Consider the following 7095-nt stretch of genomic DNA (forward strand, 5'->3'; position numbering starts at 1 on the left):
CTAGTTAGGAATCTTATCTATATGTTGCATAGTAGTTATATTTTTTAATATGTGTGTATGTCTTTTTTTTTGATAATGTATTATTGTCTACTGAGAAGATATGCTGTCAAGACTTTTATTGTACTGAGTACAGTTGAATATAAAGTTGAGCTTGAGCTTAAACAAGTTTTTGTGGAAGTGTTCCTCCTTACATGTGTTTTATTGTTTCATTTTTAAAAGTTATGCAAAATAAATATGGTTACAAACGGCAGCATTTCAGTCTTACCTCTTGCTTCTCTTTGATTGTGGCCTTGATCTGTGTGTCGCCAATGTCTACATACAAGTCGTAGACAGAAGCTCCAAATTCCATGGGAAAGATAAACTCAGCCTCCACAGGGTTTGACTCTGTGTTCTCATAGTCGAGAGATGATACAACATCCGCGATAAAGTCCTTGGCCCAAATCTCCACTGAAATACTCTTCAGAGGCACTGAGACATAAAGGAAAACAGAAGACCGTCAGCTGAGTAAACATACACTTTACATTTGAAAGATGGACTTCAATGAGAATGATCAAACCCGGTATAAAATTTTGAAGAGAAAAACAACAGGTGTGAAATGAAGTAGTTTGTGAATGTTGGCGATCTGCCTTTCTCCTTAGGATTTTCAATAGATCCCTCAGGGGGCTATAAGGTCATGAAAATCTATAGCCATTTCTTCAATCACTTAATCAAAAGTAATAGAAAGCCAGACTTTCTGTCAGCAGTAATGGGCACAAAGCCACAACCAAACATGGACAGAAGTCATTTATGATTTATGTAACAATATTTTACTTATCACAAAATTAAATAATAAAACACACAAGGAAAGAAAATGATGGCATGAGAAGGACATGACTAAACAAACACATGGCCTTGACAGATCTTATTTCTTCCATTGCAGACATTACTCATTGTGTGTGCCCGTCCTGTCCAGGGTTTGTTCCTGCTTTGCACCCTATGTTAGCCAGGATAGGCTCTATCACCCCTTCAGGATTAAGTAGGTTAGAATATGACAAGAATGACAAAAAAATTGAAGGTTGAAGCGACTCATTTTTTTCTTCTAGTGAGAGTTATCCAAATAACACCATGGAATTTGTGTCATTTTGTGCTTGCAGTGGACATAATGTGAAAGATGCCTCAAAATGGACATTTTTAGACTGACCCCACTTAATGGAAAATTCTTGAGTGTTTCTTGTGGGTGTAATTCAAGAGATGTTGTAGACTGTTTTGCGCTACAGTCACACTCTGTTGAAAAAGAGTAATATAGCAGAATAAACAGAATCACATATAAAGGCAATACACTGTAGATGTACAAACAAGTTAAGAGGGAAAAGAGCAAAAAAATGTACATGTAAAGGTGTTTGACAAATCACAAACATTCATCAACATGTAAAAATATACAAATTCCAATATGTGAGTTCATTACAGCGGTTATAAATCCAGGTCAAGCCTTTATTATTTGATACTAAGCCAATACTTTGGCACCAATATTGGACTTTACATGAAATTCTGTCCCGTTCAATCCATACATGTGTGGTATCAATGACTTAAAATAAAGTGTCTCAAAAGAAAACAATTAGGATCTAAAATGAACAGATGTGATATATTTAAATGTGGTTCTCCAAACAAGAAAGAAACCAGAAATTACTTCTTCACACAAAGTTATCTAATAGTCATGGAAAAAATAAAGTTAATATCCACATTGAATAAATAAATGATCACAGACACACATTTTCAGCTGTATAGTCTTCACCAGGTGTGCGACTGATAAAAGAAAAAGCTTGGATATAAAACAGGGAAAGGGGAAAAGCAAAGGAAATGAAAACATTTCAAAATTTGAATGGGTGGGAGAAACAGCCATTAAAAAAGATAAATGGAGAGCTTAAACATTTAGTCAGTCTATCAATGCCAGAGGAATGTGTGATGCCATTTTGAGAATGAAACACACTAACAAGTCACGCTGATCCTCTGCGCTACCAGGTTGGAGTTTGTGTTTTCCTCCCATGGGCTTCCTCTGGATACTCTGGCGATCCTTGCAAACACCAAAACACAATGCCTATAAAAAGTAATCACTGCCTTGGGCATTTCCACATTTTATTGTTACACAACACTAAATCACACCGGATTTAATTTGGCTTTTTTAAAACTGATCAACAAAAAAAGATTCTGTAAGTTAAAATATAAACAGATCTCTGCAAAATAGTTTCAATTATTAAAAATATAAAACACAAAATAATTAATAACAGAAGTATTCTTCACCTGTTCTCACCAGCCGACTGGTTTTAGAAGTAACATAATTGGTTAACTGCGGTGGGCTGGCACCCTGCCCGGGGTTTGTTTCCTGCCTTGCGCCCTGTGTTAGGCTGGGATTGGCTCCAGCTGACCCCCGTGACCCTGTAGTTAGGATATAGCGGGTTGGATAATGGATGGATGGATGGATAATTAGTTAAATAGAAATCAACTATTTGGGGTTTCATTTGATTGTAGTATAAATGCTACTGAATCTGGATGGTCCGGCTTTCAGGGAGTCAGTATGGTGGTCCAACCTACACCATAAAGACAAAGAATATTCCGAGGAACTCTGTGAAACAGTGGATGAAATGTACAATTCAGGGAATGGTCACTGAATAATTCATTAAGAAACAGAAAGAGTATGGCACAGCTGTAAATTTGCCTGGAGTAGGCTGTCCACAAAAACTGAGTGATTGTGCAAGAAGAAGACAAGTGATGGAAGCCACTGTGATAACTTTGAAAGAGTTACAGTACAAGCTCTAGTGAAAAAGATTGCAGATGCTGTGTAGACAAAAACTGTTGCTTGGATCCTTCACTATTTACAGCTTTATGAGAGAGTGGCAAAGAGATAGTCATTGTTAAAAATGCACGGAGAATTTTCTAGAACACACAAGAGGGAATCTGAAGACAGCTAGAAGAAGGTTCTATGATCTAATAGGACCATAATTGAGCTTTCTGACCATGAGACTAAATGCCACATTTGTACACTTCACATTACCAAAAACACACCATCCCCATTGGGAAGAATGGTGGTGGCAACATCATGTTGTGGTGATGCTTCTGTGCAGCAGGCCCTGTAAGGCCTTTAAAGGTAAAATGAATGCAGCACAATACAGGAAAATCCTGGAGGAAAACCTTATGAAATCTAAAAGAAACCTGACGCTTAGGGGAAGATTTGTTTTTCATGAAGACAACGATCACAAGTATAAGGCCAAAGCAACACCAGAATGGCTGAGAAACAACAAAGTCGGTGTCCTGGACTGGAAAAGTCGGAGTCCAGATCTTAATCCAGTTGAGAATTTGCAGCTGGACTTGATAAAGGCTGATCACTCATGATCTCCATGGCACCAGACAGAGCTTGAGAAGTTTCACAAAGAAGAATGGAGAGAAATTACAGAGTCCAGATGTGCAAAACTGATGGAGAGAGACCTGTGCATACAAACTCAAAGCTGTCATGACTGCCATTTACTAAATTCTGACTTAAAGGGGTGCAGACGTGTACAATCATTTATTTTTATGTTTTACATTTTATATTAATTTAGAACACTTTGCAGAGATCTGTTTTTGTTTTGACATTAAAGTGTTTTTTCTGCTGATTAGTGTCAAATATAACAAATTCAATCCACTGTGATTCAATGTTATATCACAGCACAATGTGAAAACTTCTAAGGGGGTGAATACTTTTTATAAGAATTGTATGTGTGTTAAGTTATTTGACATTCTAAATGTGATTGGTATGAGTGTATAGAAGTGTGAGTGTGGGCATAATTGGGCACTGAGGCAGACTGGCACCTCGGCCTAGCTCGATTTCTGTCCTGTGTTAATTCTGCCAATGCTCTCCATGCCTGAACTGGATACGTGAGTTAGAAGATGAATAGATGACTGAATGGATGAACTTGATTGTTGTGATTGGAACAAATGTTGCATTTAGTGAAGAAAATTAATTCTTACCAGATTCGTTTTTTAAAGTCATTAGTCCAAAATTCATGTTTTCTAAAAAAAAAAAAGGCATTATTTTAAAATGTGACAAATAATAACAATTAAAACCCACAAAATCATTCAAGACTCTGTAGTAAAGATGATCAAGCATACATCGTGAAAAGCTAACCTTCTGTGTTGCCTGGGCCAAACATTTCTGCAAGGGTCAGCATACATTTAGATAGATTAACTATTATCAGAGTCAGGTATTAAAATATCTTTAAAATGAAAACCATATAAATGATACGCATTAATATGATCAACAAATGGTTGTGAAATATTTACATATTTCCTTTAAATATGCATGTAGCATGTAGTTTACTCAAGAATGGTAGAGTTTCATGTTAAGTTGCAGGGCAAAGTCATTGTCAAAAAACATAAACATCTCACAAACAAAACAAATAAAATCAAAAGCACAAAAGGCAAAACAAAAAGAAATTTATAATCAAAACATCAATATAATAATAGATGAAATGATCATAAACTGAGGAACAGGCTAAGATAGATAGATAGATAGATAGAAGATAGATAGATAGATAGATCTGCGGTAGGTTGGCACCCTGCCTGGGACTGGTTCCTGCATTGTACCCTGTGTTGGCTGGGATTGGCTCCAGCAGACCCCCGTGACCCTGTGTTCGGATTCAGCGGGTTGGAAAATGGATAGATAGATAGATAGATAGATAGATAGATAGATAGATAGATAGATAGATAGATAGATACTTTATTAATCCCAAGGGGAAATTCACATACAATAATACACATACATATAAGGGCGACAAAAAAGAAGTGTTGGGGCACCAAATGGGCTACCCCTTATAATAAACTCATAAAAAAATAAGAAAATACTGTAGTGTCAGGGCACAGTTCAACAAAGCTCTTTGTGTTGCATCAAAGGCAGCTCTGTCCTCTAAGAGAACTTCTGAAGAGGCCATCTGTCTGAAGCTAAGCATGTTTGGGCCTGGCCAATACTTGGATGGAAGACCATCTAATAAAAGGCTGAGTTACTGCTGGAAGATGTGTTGGTGAGGCCAGCAGAGGGTGCTTATGCTGTGGTCAGAATGTGGATTCTAATGCCCCAGTGCAGTGACGGGGACACTGTGCTGTAAAATATGGCTCCGTCCTTCAGATGATATGCAAAAATCAAGGTCCTGACTTTCTGTGGTCTTAAAAGATCCCAGGGTATCCTTTGTAAAGAGCAGGGTGTATCCTGATGTCCAGGCCAAATTGCTCTCCATTGCCTAGTCATTCTAGACTTCATGCTTTTGTTTTCAGTCAGCTAGATTACTGTAACGCACTCCTCTCAGGACTACCCAAGAAAGACATCAATCGATTGTAACGAGTTCAGCATTCTTTCTCTGGTTTGTTCAAGTAAAAACGTTTTTTTGGTGAGACTTTACTACGTTTGTTTTTTTTTTTTTTTTACTTCATCTCTTTTTCGAGCCTGACACTGAGGTCGCTACAATAATAATAATAAAAAGAGGGAAGCCATTGGGTAGTGATTAGATTGGCCAGAGTTACCAAAACATCACTGGGCCAATGAGGGACTTAGTGAACTTATACTGACAGTCATTAACTCATTTTGGGCTGCTAGGGGACCTTTGTTATGAGGCTCCTTGTAGCAGTCCCCACATTTGGGCCAGTCCGGTGTTTGATTGGGTTTTCTTAAGTCCGCGCTGCCCATGGTCTGCGCACAGGGGGGCGCTGTGCGAATGTTTGCAGAGGTGGACTATCTAAATAAACTTCAGCGCAATAATGAAAAGCCTGTTCTTTTTAAAAGTTAATTCATTCATAGGGCAATTCAGTCAAGCGGAAACAAAACTAGTCAGTTCACTCAAAAACAAACAAACAAATAAATAAATAAGCATTAATCCAAGTGGGCGTCAGGGGGTCAGAGACCCTTGCAAGAACATCCAAACCTAAAACACTCACGAACCCACCCGCTTAAGCACATCAGTACGGAGCCAGTGTCGAGTCTCCAGCACGGCACCGTGACGCACGAATGAGATTAAGTGGGCACAATGACGTTATCAAGATTGAAATTTCCCAGGTAATGAATCGCTTTTACAACTGGTGTAAGGTTTATCCAGCTGTCACTTGTACCGTACATTTCCATTATCTGACGATTTAAATTTCATACACTTACTTTTAAGTAACGTGGCGTGTCCGATTGTATAATTATAGTTTTATAATAGTCTATCTTTTCCAAAAGTTCAGAATAGTACTCAGATTCATTCTTTCACTCAGCGTCCGTAAAAACTTCAAGATGTGGGGAATGTGACTTAATGCGGAATTTTCTCAAAGCGACTTTTAATTTTTTAATTTCGTAGTAGTAAATAAAGTTTTATTTTATCTTTTTTAATTTATTTATTTATTATCGCATGACAGGTTAATTTTCCTTTATTATATTAAACAATTTCTACTAGCATAATATTTTCCAGACGTTGAATACATTCCGGAGTATTTGCAGCATCGGTACTTCAAAAAGCAGAAGACGTACAGTATTTACCTGTAGATCGTGGTCCCCTTTCCAAAAATTTCCGATCTTCTGTATCTTTTATAACAAAAAGTGTTGATTTACAGTTATGTACGTCCAGCTGCAGTTTAGGTTCATTTGAGTCAATCGCGATTTCTCTTTTACCAGAAAAACAAAAACGCAATCAGCTCTGCCGCAGTCAAAGCCATCCTTACCAGTCTAGACGCCTGCTGCCTATTGGCTGATATTATTAGGACGCGTGTCCTATGTGCCCATTCAAAATCGTTCTTGAGATCACACCGGATGGACACACTAACTATGCAACATAATAACAAGAGATGATGTTGGCCAACACAAAAATGAAAAATACAAAAATTTATTTTGAGTATAGAGTACAGAAACTTTTAAAAATCATCATACATTCATTGTGACGCATTTAAAATGACCCGTACGCAGAAGTGCAAAGTCTAATAAGCATGTACTTCATATATAAAAGACAGCAAGATATATTAGCTGATAGCTACAGTTGTAGTACACAGTAAATTAGATTACATCTTTATGAAAACATCACATCCATCTTTATTTGTTCACGTCTACAGTGGAACCGCAGCTGA

General features: G+C 37.5%; 1 long non-coding RNA gene across 1 annotated transcript; it reads right to left on the reverse strand.

Annotated features, from left to right (window-relative positions):
* Nucleotides 1–271: 271 nt before the first annotated feature.
* Nucleotides 272–6680, reverse strand: LOC127526718 (uncharacterized). Its single transcript, XR_007934154.1, has 3 exons — nt 6515–6680; nt 3982–4023; nt 272–468 (listed from the first exon to the last, which is right to left on the reverse strand). It is a non-coding gene; the product is annotated as an uncharacterized LOC127526718 (long non-coding RNA).
* Nucleotides 6681–7095: the final 415 nt, after the last annotated feature.

This window comes from Erpetoichthys calabaricus, chromosome 2, assembly GCF_900747795.2.
Source record: "Erpetoichthys calabaricus chromosome 2, fErpCal1.3, whole genome shotgun sequence".
Lineage (NCBI taxonomy): Eukaryota > Metazoa > Chordata > Cladistia > Polypteriformes > Polypteridae > Erpetoichthys > Erpetoichthys calabaricus.